The sequence below is a fragment of the Sciurus carolinensis genome, chromosome 5 (assembly GCF_902686445.1).
Source record: "Sciurus carolinensis chromosome 5, mSciCar1.2, whole genome shotgun sequence".
In the NCBI taxonomy this organism is placed as follows: domain Eukaryota; kingdom Metazoa; phylum Chordata; class Mammalia; order Rodentia; family Sciuridae; genus Sciurus; species Sciurus carolinensis.
The window spans coordinates 144,604,602-144,619,095 of NC_062217.1; the positions used below are offsets into that span (position 1 = coordinate 144,604,602).

General features: G+C 44.8%; 1 protein-coding gene across 6 annotated transcripts in view; it reads right to left on the minus strand.

Annotated features, from left to right (window-relative positions):
- The window catches only part of Sorbs1 (sorbin and SH3 domain containing 1), a 233,015-nt gene that overhangs the window by 202,895 nt on the left and 15,626 nt on the right, over window positions 1-14,494 (minus strand). The window contains exon 1 of one of the 6 annotated variants that reach the window (XM_047552718.1): window positions 13,375-13,464. The exons of 3 other annotated variants lie outside the window; for them this stretch is intronic. The gene's annotated coding sequence lies outside the window, so the exon portion shown is untranslated. Of the gene's footprint in view, window positions 1-10,295; window positions 10,456-11,888; window positions 11,911-13,374; window positions 13,465-14,494 lie in introns of those variants that run through there. 2 more of the 6 variants (XM_047552722.1, XM_047552717.1) reach the window with 2 other exon arrangements.

The following is a 14,494-nucleotide window of genomic DNA, read 5'->3' on the forward strand; positions in this document are numbered from 1 at the left end:
TCTACCCACCCCCCATCAAAAAAAAAAAAAAAAAAAGGGTATATAGTTGCCCTCTATCACTTCTACCATCTTTTGCAAAGCTAAATTTAATTCATGTATACTTCAGCAGAGAGGTGTTCTATACATTCTTCTTGACTCAGTAGCTTCACTATATAAATTTACAACAATTCCTGCACTTCTATGCCTCAGTTTTCCCAAACAACAACAAAAATGAAGATATCTGTCAATCAATGTCATGGGATTATCTAACCAAGTGCCTAGCAAATAACAAACAACTAACAGATGTACCAAGTACTTAAAATGCATACAACGTCTGCCTTTCCTCCATCTCTGCCATTCTGCTCTGCAACCAATCCTGCATCTAATTGATATTTCCATGAAAATTAAACTTGAGAAAGAACCAAGGGCAAATTCAAAACCACACTAATCCACCCTTTGAATTCCATGCCTTCATAGTTTAATTACTGGCCTATCATTTTGAAAAAAAATTTTTTTTCTTCTAACAACCACATACTCAGCACCCACTGAGGCAAAGAACTGTATGAGACCTTTGGGGAATAGGGTAACCAATCCTTCTTGGTGCTCACCTATAGTCACTGCTTTCTTCATTTAAAGAGCGCTTTGGGATTTCCCCACTGCAAAATGTCCAGGGGTTCATCAAAATTTGCTAGTGCAGAATTCTGGGTTCCTTACATATTGATTTCAACAAAGAAAGCCACATCACAGATCTAGAGAAAGTTTTTGTTTTGTTTTGTTTTGTTTTGTGGGAGGAGTTTTGTTTTGTTTTGTTTTGTTTTGTTTTGTTTGTGTGTGTGTGTGTGTACCAGGGATTGAACTCAGGGGCACTTTACCACTGAGCGCACCCCTAAATTGCTGAGGCTAGCTTTGAACTTGTGATCCTCCTGCCTCAGCCTCCCAAGCTGCTGGAATTATAGGCATGCACCACCGTGCTCAGCTGGAAAGTCCTTACTTTTTAAACCTATTATGTACTAGGTATCAGAGTTTTTATCCTCATGATGGGTCAGAATACACAGTCATGCCTGGTCCAACCCTTGCCAAGAACCATTTCATTCACACCTGAATTATTAGAAGGGGTCAGCCTGAATAATTCTGGGGCAAAAGCCTCTAAATATAACTAACACTGTTAAGTCTTTGAGGCTAAAAGGAGATTTTTTTAAGGAAAAGAATAAAAAATTGGGAAATCTTTCAGGCAACTATATAAAGTTCTTATTTTTCTTACTTTTTACACTAAAACCTGTGTTTTGGGACACAATGCCAAATAATGAAAACATACATATCAGCTAATAATGAAACACTGGAACCTCTCTTGAGTACCCTACAAAGATGGCAGGGTGGGAACCAAAGCAGAATTCCAATTCTTGTCAAAGAGAAACTGAAACTTTGGCCCTGATGTGAGACAATGCAAATGACCTCATCAGAATGCAGGAGGCCAAGAAAGAATGACTCAGAAAAGGAAAACCAGGCAAACACTCCAAAACCAGAGATGAAAAGGTGAGATGGTTGTTTGTTGTAATGATTCAGCTCATAAACAGACTTTGATAGTCATATTCGGGTGCGTGTTAACAAGGTTTTTCTTCCTTACGGAATATCAAGACCAGCCTGCAGAACAGCTCATAAGCACACACTGTCAAAATTCAGATACTAAACTTGGAGCAGCTTGCTGAAGGCACCATTGCAAGGATATCAACATAAAGAGAACTAATACTTCTCCAGTTCCTGTGGACATATGGCTGTGGAGATTAAGGGATGAAGGACTAGAGGTTGAAATCCTGTAGCTCAGGGGTCCCAAAACTCTAAGATGCCTAAGACTCACCTGGAGTGCCTGTTAAATGCAGAATCTCAGGCCCCACCTCTGAAGAAGCTGACTGAGTGAATGGGGAGGAAGTGCCAGCCCACGGGACTCGATTTCAACCATCAGCTCCTGCCATTCTAAGACAGATGGTTCCTACAGACCTTACGAGAAAAGGTGAACTGCTCCCATATGCTATTTATATTAGAGAGAAAAATGAAGCCCAAGGTAGTGAAGTGACTTGTCCAACTCCTTACCAATTGCTATGACTTAGACATAGTTTGAGTGTGTCCCCAAAAGCTCATGTATTGGAAGCTTGCCCCCAATGTGGTGATGATAAGGTTGTGGAGCCTTTGAGGGGTGCAATCTAGTAGAAGGTACTTAAGTCATGGAGACTCCACCCTCACACACAGATGATTACAAGTCCCACAGAAGTGAGTGAGTTCCCCTGAGAGATTGAGTGGTTATAAAGAGCCAGTGGGCCTCTCCCCAGTTCTTCCTGTCTCTTCCTCACTTGCTCTCACCATTGTGATGCCACCTGCCATGTGGCCCTCCCCAGAGCTGAGCAGATGCCAGCACCATGCTCCTGAACCTCCAGAACTGTGAGCTAAATAAACCGCTCTTCTTTATAAAGCACCCAGCCTCAGTTTCTGTCAAAAAAAAAAAAAAAAAAAAAAAAGCACTCCTGCCCTGGTTCCCACGATCTTTGTAGAGCTCTCAAGAGAGGTTCCCAATGTTTCATTAGCTACTGTGTATATTCTCATTTTGGGGTATTATGTCTCGAAACACAGGTTTAATGTACAAAGTAAATAATAAGAGCTTTATATAGCTATCTGGGAGACACCCCCAGTTTTTTATCCTTTCCCCTCAGTTACTATGTTATAGCAACAGAAAAATGACTAAGATATCAATGCTGGGTCTATAAGGAAGAAACCTGGAAGTAAGAATAGATGCCTGACAATGAAATTCAAATTGTTGAAGGAAATGGTTAACCTCTAGGGTAACAGGCAGCAAGTGAGTGCCTTAAATAGATCACCAAAGAAAGAACCTGCAAGGGGACCCCTAGGACAAAGACTGAGAAGCAAATATCAACAACTGGGCTAAGCAGGGGTCCTGTGTTACCACAGAACTCTGTCCACACCCCAGTCACACTGTCATCTGCACTATTTCCTCCTCACCTCCACTGTGAACGCTGCAGGGTATGAACTAGATGTCATCCATCTCTGCATCACCACTATCACACAGCGTGTCTTCAAGAGCTTGGTGACTGCAGGAATGGGTCTGCTAACATCGTCTGCCGAGAATGCCTTCCCAGACCCTGCTCCACCCAGCACGCTTCCCACCCAGCCCAGTTCCAGTTCAGGTGTTCCCTCTTACCTCTCCCAGAGCACCCTGTACACACCTGTTGGCACTCATCACACAGTTCTGCAATCATCTTGTTTACCTACAAGACTGCTCCTGGAGGACAATGATTTCTGTCTTTGAAACCTCAGCACCAAGCTCAGCTTGCCATGTATATGCTGCTCAATTAATGTTTGGAAGGTGTTCAATAATTGGGAGGTGGGCAGGAAGAAAGGAAGGGAGAAATTTTTACCACCTTACTAGAGACTCAAAACTCTACAAAGTTGTAGAAGTGCTTCTCTGAAGGTTTGGGGGTGGGGGGGTGCGATTATTTCCTTTGCTTGTATTTGAAAAGTCAAGTCACTAGTCTCCAGAGCCACTCTGATCAGAGTTAGCTGAACTTGGAAAGGGCCTCACCTGTGATGTCCGCATACATACCCACCTGTGGTCCACTCTCAGCACACATCTTTGACTCTCTTCCCCCAGCTCCTCCAGAACTTCGCAAGCCCTCACCCTAGCCCTCCCACAGCTGCCATGGTCTGTACCCTCTGTTCTAAGCACAGAGTGCTAACTTCTGCCCACCTGTACTCATCATGTCACCATAAGCCTCCATAGAGGTGGCAGTCTCCCTTATAATACTCCCCAAGGCCTAGGCAAAGAGAGGGAGTCCAAACAACCAGAGCTAGAGAATTGCTTTTTGGGCAAAGATGATTAACTTGGAAGTGAGGCCAAAGCCAGACTTTTGCCCTCAGCTGGCTCTGCAGCACCACTGCACATTGGGCAAGGAATAACTCATAGCCCAGGAGCACTTGTTGCACTAAGGCTATAATATGGAGGTGCCAAGTCTGTAGTTCAACCCGGACATGCTTCACCTTCACAAAGTTCTATAGAGTTCACAAGGTTGGTTCCACCATTTACCTCTCGGATCTCTCTGCCCACCAAGCTGCCAACCAAGACTTTGTTTTACATGTTCAGAAACAGCCCTGAAAGGTTGAGCAGTTTGCCAAGGTCACCCAGTTCGAAAGCTGCAGAACCGGGGCTCACAGAGAGTTAGTTGGATGCTTTGTCTAGCACCCCTTATTGCTGACACACTGCCTACACTTATCACTCATCTCCTGAACCACACATGGTTTTCTTACCCTTAATCAGAACCTTCCATTTTTAAGGTCAACAATCCTTAAAACTTTTTGAGTTTTTCCTACTACATAACAAACCAGATTTCCTGATTCTTTCTTGTGTTTATTATGCTCAGGATATTTTTCCTAATGCCCTGAGGATTATTCCCATAGGAAACATTCGGCTCCTTTGGAACTCATGTGACACTGAAACCCCTTTCTCTGAGAGTCTTCCTTCAGGGCCAGAACAGGCTGGCAGCCACTGATAAGCCACGGTGTGGTGTGGGGAAGCAGCACCACTGGGGGTCAGGCAGTCTGCCTGCTGGCTCCAGCGCGCCAAGCTGTGCAGACCACCTCAGTCCACCCCCCCTTCCTGAGCCTCAGTTTCCCTATCAATAAAGTACAGAAAATAAAACCCAATCTAGATTGTTGCCAGGATTTAAGATACTGTTTGCACAATAACAAAGCATGAGCTGATGGGGGAGCCCCCACAAACAGGAGTTGATGCTACTACTTCAACTGCCTTCAGGTACAGCCAACTTGGAGGATTCTTCCCCTAGAAACTACTCAGGAAAACCTCCTGCCACCAATTATTGCAGTCCCGAAAGAGAAGTCCAAAATGAAAGGGGCTGCTTTGACCCCTTTTAGGAAGGCAAAAGATGACTGCTATCTTAGGGCTAAGATGGCCTCTGGAACACCTCACTTCCCTCTGTCCCAACCCCCACACCCCATGGGTGTGTCATCTAAGGCAAGTCATTAAACCCCACTGAGCCTCATTTCCTCAGCTGCACAAAAGAGATAACCTTACCAACAACCCCGACTGTTCAGGATGACATAGGGCCGTGTTGCTCTGCGTGTGGTGTGCAAACCACCTGTACGCTGGGCCCTGGTGGTAGCCTTCCCCGACTCTGGTTCTCGCTCCTTCCTTCCTCACAGAACCTCCTCTTTGTTCAGGTACTGCCCCTCTTCCAGATGGCTCCAGAAGTGCAATGCCCTTCCAGTCAACCGTGACTGGCTCAGGGAAGACATATGGCTTAAATCCAGCCAATAAGGTCTGATGGGAAAAGTGCTGGGGTGCTTCCAGAAGCTTCCTGACTCCTGAGAGAGCGCGCCAGAATCAATCTATATCCTTCTTCCCCTGGATGTTATGTCTGGCTGAGATGTTTGGAAATGCCGCAGCCATCTTATTCCCAGCCTGCAAAGGAAGTTAACCCCAGTGATGGCAGAGACAGAAAATATCTGGGAACTTACTGCCATCACTGGACATAACTCTGAAGCTCACCCTATGTCTGGATTCAGACCCGCCCCATCACACACAACCCCAGGGAGCACAACTCACATGGCAATCACATGAAAACACTCTTGTCTGTGAAGCAATGAATTTCCCAATCGTTAGCCAATCTGACTTGGGGTCTGCTACTTACTGCTGAAAATATATGTATATAACCTGCGTAACTTGGGAAAATGTTAAAAATGCAAATTCTTGCATCCCACTAGAGAGAAGTGTACATTTTTAACAAGCACTGATTGTAAAGGATTCCTGTGTTCCCCAAACTTTAAGAACATCTGACTTATGCAATATAGAGACACCCAGTACACAGCCAGGCACACAGTCGGTATCCACAGCATCAGTTCAAAAGGGACTTACCTGAGCAATACTGTCTCACTCCCTACTTCTGAGAAAAGCTACTGCAGGAAGGTTAGATGAGGGCAACAGAGGGAGGAGTGTGACTCGCTAAGCAAATCCCACCTCATCCCCAAAAGGCTGTCTCTGCACAGTTTTAGGAAATAACTAACATTGGGTCAAAAGTTCTACCCGTGACAACCAAATAGCCCTGCTTCTGGAACCACCACCCGGACCCCTCCCAGAGTTGACCCCAACTTACAGCTCAGATTCTCATGGCGACACACCTGGCCATTCTCCCTGTGGCCCTTTTATTTATTTATTTTAAATACATTTTTTAGTTGTAGATGGACACAATGCCTTTATTTATTTTTATGTGGTGCTGAGGATTGAACACACGCTAGACAAGAGCTCTACCACTGAGCTATAACTCCAGTCCCCGTGTGGCCCTTTTAAAAGGTCATTTTCCTGGCCTGGCTATTTCTTATCCTGGACTGATCATCCCTGTGGCACCAGGAAATTGCGAGGGAAGCTGGAGCTATTAGAAGATGAAAGAAGGAGCTGCTAGGCCACCAGGCTGATTCTCAAAATCATTGTTTTGGGGATGTCAGAAGTGCAAGGGTGCTCAGGGGTCATAGCCATTCCCTTGTTCCAAAGGGGAAACCAAGACCAGAGAAAGGGTGGGGCCTGGAAGACCCATTCAGGCAGCTCTTTCCTTCTGGAAGGATCAGAGTCCTGGGGAGGATTCCCTGCTGTGGCCATGCTAATGGGTAGAAACCAGGACAGAGATTGCTTGGTTGGATAAAAGGAAACTAAAAGGAAACTAAAAGGAAGGGCCCTTGCAGGACACAGTCACATGGACAAACTGTGAAGGTTATAAAGAACCTGTTCTTTTTGATGTTAATATGCTTGAGTCTAGGCTCATTTAATTAATTTGGGCTTTTTTCCCCCATTCAATAAATACTGCATGGCTAATTAAGTGCAGAACACTACTCCAGAGGTTGCAGTAACAGGGTAGGGGGCTAGAACTGAAGATAACATGAAAAACCTCAGTCTAACCATGACAGTAAGGTGAATACCTACAAAAGAGAGTAAAAACGAGGTTCCATCTTCAGAAGGCCTTCCCACCCTTCCCATTCCACAGTGGTCAGGCATCCTTTGCTGGGGCTTCCTCAGCGTCCTAGGCATAAAGGTCACACAGCTGCCACGTTGCACTGCACATCTCTCTGACCCATAGAGTGCAGCTTGTCAACAATCTGGTTCATTTTTTAAAATAATATATATTTTTTAATTGTAGGTGGACACAATACCTTTATTTTATTTTTATGTGGTGCTGAGGATCAAACCAGCACCTCACACATGCCAGGCAAGCCCACTACCACTGAGCCACAACCCCAGCCCAATCTGGTTCATTTTTAAGTATCTAGCACTGATCCTGGCACAGGGTTCACTCAGTGAATGCTGGCTGATAAAATGGACAGAGAGATGGATGGATATATGAATGATGGATAAGTGGATGGCTGGAGATGCCAAGTAATTGTCACCACTTCCTAAAAGGCTGAGGCATCCTAGATGGACCCTGAAGGGTTTAAGCAAAGGGAGATGAAGGGAGGACCCACTTCCTCCCATGTGCCTAAGACCATGTTAGGCACAAATCTGGTGTCTAACAAATGCTTCCTAAATGAGTCCACTACTGAACTTACTTTTCCTAAGAAGGAAGCTGGCTTCACTTGTCACAGCCTTTCATTTCTCCTTAGGCAAACAGAAACAATCCCTACATAGCAATTAAATTGGTAAGTGAAAGAAAAGGCAACTGCCCAAGTTCAAGGCCAGCCTCAGCAACTTAGTGTGGAAAAAAAAAAATGCTCTCAAAGACAGTATAACAGAATGCACATGCTCCATTTGCCCTAATATAGAGTTTCCAGGATATGGTGTTAAGTGACAAAAACAATGCAAGTCACCTTTACCCTTTCTGTATGTATCTGCATATAGAAATCTCAGAGGGATACATAGGAAACTAATAGGAAACTAATCAAAGTGATCACCTATCTGTTGGGTAATATATAATTTATCACCTAAACTGGGCCACTTTTAAGAGTGAAAGAGGGTGTTATTGATCATTCACTGGGACAAAGAACATAAAGTGAAACTGTCCTGAGCCAACTGAAATGTGTGCTCTAAAATCTAATAGAAGGGACTGGCAAGGAGTATGGGGACAGACACAGTGGAAATGGGAATAAAAATGTTCAATGTAAACACTTAAGTGTTCTGATTTCCAAACCATGTATGTAATCAATTGTTTTCAAATCAAATGATCTTTTTTAATGCGAAGGAAAAAGCAAAAGACTGTAGGCTTCCAACTCTCCTAGATAAGGAGGTTCACGTGGGAGACGCCACCAAATGGCCACCATGACGAGTTTATCTAGATATAAGATGAAATCACCACTCAGTGCAAAAACCTTTTGCAGGCACAAGAAAACATCCCTGAGAGAAGGAAGCTGTACATGGCCTAAAAAGGCTGGGCGTCCGTGCGGGGCCAGCTGAGATGGGGAACATCGGGAATATAAACAGTGTGAGACAGACATAAAGCAGTTCAGGTTTTACACAATCACAGCAACAAAGTGAGATTGATTCAGGACTGAATTAAGCTCTTTATATTGTTTTACTTAAAAAGGGAATGTATTGACTACAGTCTCCTCACAGATTTATCTTTCCTGACATCAAGCACATTCATAACCTATTTTAAATTCCAAGAAACAATGCCGGGTTTAGGAAAGTGAACAGCGGCGGGTTTCACCAGGCCATTGGGAGGAGGGGCAGGAGCTTCTCTGACTTTTAATTGTTCAGGAAACAGGCACAATGTAAATTTTTTTTTAAATCACTCATAACTTCCAGTTAGAAAATTGCTTGTCCAGGATGCCTGCACTTTAGATGGGTCTATGTTTGGAGGAGCCAAGGGGGTGCCATTTCAGAGACCATGTGTGGTATCACTTTTGTCTTCGGTCTCTTTCATAAACACCCCTTCTTTTAGATGTCACGACAGCTCCTCAGGTTCTGGCCTGAACTGCCTGAACTAGAGTCCAGACCAGCTCCACCAAGCACTGTAGGCACTGACCTCCCTAATACCAGCTTGACCATGTCCCACTGTGAGAACTTCATGGACTCCACACCACTCCTGGACTGCAGGACCATAAAAATTATCATCCAAACAGAGATACTGGAAAGTGACAGGGATAATGTTGATGATCACGCTGGGAGAACTGACAGAACCATCCCAGGAAACAAGACCATGAGGTCATCCTACATTCAATCCTTTTAACAAAGCCCGAATTAGAGACTGTACCAACTGGCCCCAAATTACCTTTCCTGTCTTTGCATCCTGTCCCTATCACACAGTCTAATCACAATGAGCTGCAGCTCTCTATCATGGCCTGGGCTACTGCTATCTCTATGGTCTAAGTTTGCTCTGCCATTTCTTCCCCTGCCTCCACCCACTACCAGTCTGTAATGCCCACTCACCCACCTACACAGGACTAAAGTCTACCCTTCCTTCAAACCACAAATCATTCATTACTACATTCATCCACTGATGAATCTGACTGCTTATTACATGTAAGGCACATGAAGAACAAGGCTGAAAAACTTCCCCCTCCCATGGAAATGTAATTTGTGGGCACACAAGCACCAATGTGAAAAACTAATGCCAAGGTTGGAAAGAGTGTCGTCCTAGAGTGTCTACACAGTTATAGTTTTGAATAGACACACCCACCACCCTATAAGGCTATGAGCTCCTTGAGGGCAAAGCCCAAGAGACCCCTTTCCACCCCTGCTAACTTAACCACACTCCCTTAGATAGAGCAGGCACTCAACAAACAATTGCTGAGCAAAGAATTAATATTAAAGCTTATTCAGTCTGAAGACAGTTTTCCAACAATTCATCTTGGATTCTCACAATCTATATGGGACTAAAAGGGAACCAGAATTTCCACTGACCTTAGAGAAAATACCCCAGGTTCTACGATTGTGACTCTCCTTTGGCTGATTGAATGTCATGATCTTTCTCCTAAGGTTAAGTGACTCACCCAAGGTCACACAGCCAGTTAGTGACTGAGCCACTGGAGAGTTTAAAAAGTGACACAGCAGGGCATTGGAATTTAATGACTGGATAGACAAGCACAGGAGTCCCTAGAGAAAAGGGTGTTAGAAGAGGGAGGTAACACTGTTGGCTGGAGTGGCCAGAGCTTTGGGAGGGAGGCCTGGAGGTGGGCCCTATCTGATAGAAAGGAAGTGGCCAGCAGGGTAAAGACACGGCCTTAGCCACGTGTCTGTGGCTCGGCTTGGGAGGGCTAGCTGGACACCAGAGCTTCAAAGGGTACACTTTCTGAGACAAGAACACATGGCGTACCTTCTCATGTGTGTCCTGGAAGAAGGAGACAAGTAAAGCTGGGTGCACCTCCCTCAGGATGACCTGCTGAGGAGCAGGGCTGTTCTCACTGATGGACTCAGTCACGGGCAGGGCTCAGAGAAAGCAGCTTGGAGAAGCTCAAGAACCGCTCAGGATCCCGGGTCCACCCCAGTCTTGTTTACAATTCTGTTAGTGGATGGGGCCATCAGTTAAACAGTAACTAGTAACAGATGAATTTGGCAAGTAGCATACTGGTAGCTGAGTATCTGCAACACATGTATCCCTTTCTCAGACGTTTCTGATGGTGAGTAGTCAGTAGCATTAATTCAATAAAGGAAAAAGACACAATTACCCTGATCTGAGTTCTCACCTGGTTACACACAGTGAAGCAGCCTAAACAATTCTCAGAAGGCAAGACTGCACCCCACCCACCTGTCACCTGCTATCCTTCCTGTATAGTCCTGGGACACTGTAGCCCTCATGCCTTGCTAGAATTTTCTCCCAGCCTCTACCCACCACCCCAGGCCTTTGCGGCTCAGTCAGTGAGGAACCCAAACTGCAAGTAATCATTAAGGTACAACAGAAATCTCTGAAGCTATAGAAACAACTCAAATTCTTCAGATGGGCTCTTCCATTTGCCCTATGCTCTGGATAGTAAAATACAACCAAGCCCCCGAGAGCCTGATTTCTTAACCTCAGCACAAAACATTTTGTGTGGGTACCTCTTTGTTGTATGGGGTTGCTAGGTGCACTAAGATGTTTAGGAGCATTCTTGGCCTCTACACACTGCATGCCAATAGCACCTCCTAAACTGTAAAAAAAAAAAAATGTCTCCAGACATTGCCAAATGTCCCCTGGGGGTAAAATTGCCCTGTGTCAGCATCATTGCCAAATGGCAAGTTCCCTAAATGTGCCATTCCATGTACCCTCAAATGCTCAAATGGCACTCTTAGTCCAACAAAATAGTTTGGGGATTAAAGGTAGAGCATTGGATTGGCAGACCTGGTGCCAATCTTTGTATCTTGAACATTCACCAAAGGCTCAGTGTTGAAGACTTGTTCCCCAGCCTGTGACACTATCAGGAGGTTGGGGTACCTTTAGCAGGTGGGGTCTAATGTAAGGAAGTTAGGCCATTGGGGGCATGCCTAGGAGGAGATGTTAGGACTCCCGTCCCCTCCTTTCTCTCTCCTCTGCTTCCTGGCAGCCACAAGGTGGGCAGTTTCCTCCATCTGTGCTTCTCACATGATGTACTGCCTCACCATAGGCCCAAAGGCACCAATCATGAACAACCACGGACTTCTGAAACTGTGTGCTAAAATAAACTTTTCCTCCTTATACGCTGATTATTTCATGTATTTTGTCACAGTGACAGAATGGTGGCTAACACACCCAGGTTGGAGTCTTGGCTCTGTGCCTTGCTAATTCTGTGACTGTAGGTAGGTCACAGTCTCTGAATCAGTTCCTTCATCTGCAAAATGGGAGCAATAAAACAGTACCAAATTCATGGGGAGGCCATGGAAGTGACATAAAATGACACATAAAGATTTCCCAGTATAGTGAGTATTCTATAAGTGATACTGATTGTTTACAGACCTGGAAAATTCCTTTTAGACCAGCCTAGAGTTTAGTCTTCTATTTCTGTGGCTTCTGATCTTCTTCCTCCTTCCTATGACCTTTCCACCTGTTGAATGCCTTTGGTCTTAACCTTTGGTCTTAAGGAATTCTTCCTGCTGGTTCAAAGGCATCTGAGATTACAGTAAAGGAAGCACACATGTGCACGTGCACACATACACAGAAAACCTTTCAGATTCAGTCCTGCCTAGACCAACTCTCCAGACAAAGGTTCCCATTGTTGTCTAAAAACAAACTTTCCACAGGGTGCCTTAACACAGCCACAAGGACCAAACTCTCCAGACTCTTCTAGTTCTCATCCACATTCTGCCCTTGACCTTAGCACGTCCCTTCTCCTTTTTGGGCCTCAGTTTCCTAATCTGTAAGAGACACTTTAGACCAGGTGAGCTCTGAGTACCAGCACCAACAGTTTCTAAGATTTTGTGCCCTCTGAGGATGCTGCAGCACGGGTGGCAGCTGGACCAATGTTTTAGGAAGTGCTTAACTTAGAAATAAAGGTCACAAAGACAAATCATTCTCTTTTTTCTCCCTACATTTTTCAGATAACCAGCAATATGTAGTGACAGAGGTACATATTGCCATTGGAGTCGGAGATCTGAATAAATGAGATCCCATCAAGACCCTGGGCAGAGAGACTCCACCTTCCAACCCCTAACATATCATATCCATAACAGGATAAAAAAGGCAGGAATGGTGAAGATATCATGAAACAAAGATCAGGAAAGTACCTGGTACAGAGCTGGTATACACCCTGGGTATTCAAAAAACATGCTTTTCTTCCTGGAACCTTTACTGTATATAAATGTACTATAATTTGAAGTCATTCTCTCCTCTGGAAACTCCTTCCTTCCATCCTTCAAGGCTCTGCCCAAATCTTCCTCTGCCAGGAGGCCTTATATCATTCCCTCCTTTGGAAATTCTTCCCTTCTCCCTTCTCCCCTTTTCCCTCTCGTATTGGTCCTTCAAGACTCTGTCTAAGACCCTTCCACAAGGAAGCCTCCCCTGACCCCACAGCACACAGTGATCTCTGAGTCCTCTGCACATAGTCAACACTGCACAGTCAAGAGCCTAAACCTATTGGCCTCCTGGCCTTATACTGTCTCTGTACTGCCTGAGCGTATGAGCCTGAACAAACCACAAAATGATCACCAGCCAACATGGCCACGTTCCCCCTACCTCCCACCTCAGCCCAACATTCATCTTGCAAGTATTATCTGAGTATTCCATTGTGCCCAGAAAGTTCCTGTCCTTGCTTTTGAAACTCTCCTTACCTTTCAAGATACAGCTTAAATACCACCTGCCCTGTGAATTCCCCAACATCGCCCCCCAGGAGTCTTCTCTCTGCCTTAGCACCTCCCAGTTTTCTCAAGAACTCATCCCCCAAGTCCATGCTCCCTGAGATCCAGGACTTCTGTTCCCTACTCAGGGGGTGGGTCTCCCACAATACCTGGTACCAAGAGGATGCTCAGAGAATGGCTTTCACAATGAACTGAAACAGAATCTGTCCAGTACTCAAACCAGTCTGGGCTCCTGGGTGGCCTCAAGCTCCCTACATCCAAATGACCTTTTACTGTTCTTCCAAGATTGGATCTGGGCCCAGACTGAGTCAAATGACCTCTTATCATTCTTCCAAAATTAGGCTTTCCTCTTTAATTACACCTTATCTAGCCACACTCTATGTGGATCCTAATTACATAATTACTTCAAGTCCTGGGACTTAAAAACACACACACAAAAAGAAGGAGTGTGCATGACTACACAGATAAAGAAATACCCAAATATGCATATTTACACATATGAATATGCCATTTTCCTATTCATATACAACGCTGTAACCCAGAAAATACAGGTCAAGGTAAGGTCTAAATCACATTAAGATAAAAATCGCAATGGACAGGAGCAGACCAAGGAGACCTTCGTGCAGAAGTCTCAAGTTGGTGTTAGAAAGAGCAATACCCGCCATCAACACCCACTTCTGCAATAAGAGAGGGATGTGTGTGATCTTGGGCATGTTCAAGTTTTAAAGCATGATGAGGCCTGATCCCTCCTAACCAAAATCTCCACCCTCTTCTGAATTCCAGGTATTCTCTGTGCTGTGCGTCTCCTAGGGCGTGTTTGCACAATTCTTTTTCCCACTAGACCCTCTGGCCTAGTCTTACCCATCTGGTGTTCCCAATTCTCAGTTCCTCCTGATTCTGGTAAAGGGTACCTAGCGGAACTTCCTGTCTTATCTTCCAGCCTTATAAAGTAGTTGCCCAATGCACAAAACCCTCCATGCCACCCTGCTTTTGCATAAGCGGATCCCTCTGTCCTCTGTGAGAAATGTCCTTCTATCTGTTCCATGCCACCCTTGCCCCACACAGTCCTCGCCATACTTTTCCTTTGCCTACCTCTCCCTCAGGGCAGCAGTTACCAAAATTTTTAATCACACCTTCCTGCTCATGAAATAGCTTTGAGCATATTTACCAATGAGTTAATTATAAAATATGTACTACTATAAATAGAAAGCTATGCCTTTCTTTTAAAGAATAAACAGAATTTCAATTGATAATTTTTTTCCTGCACCT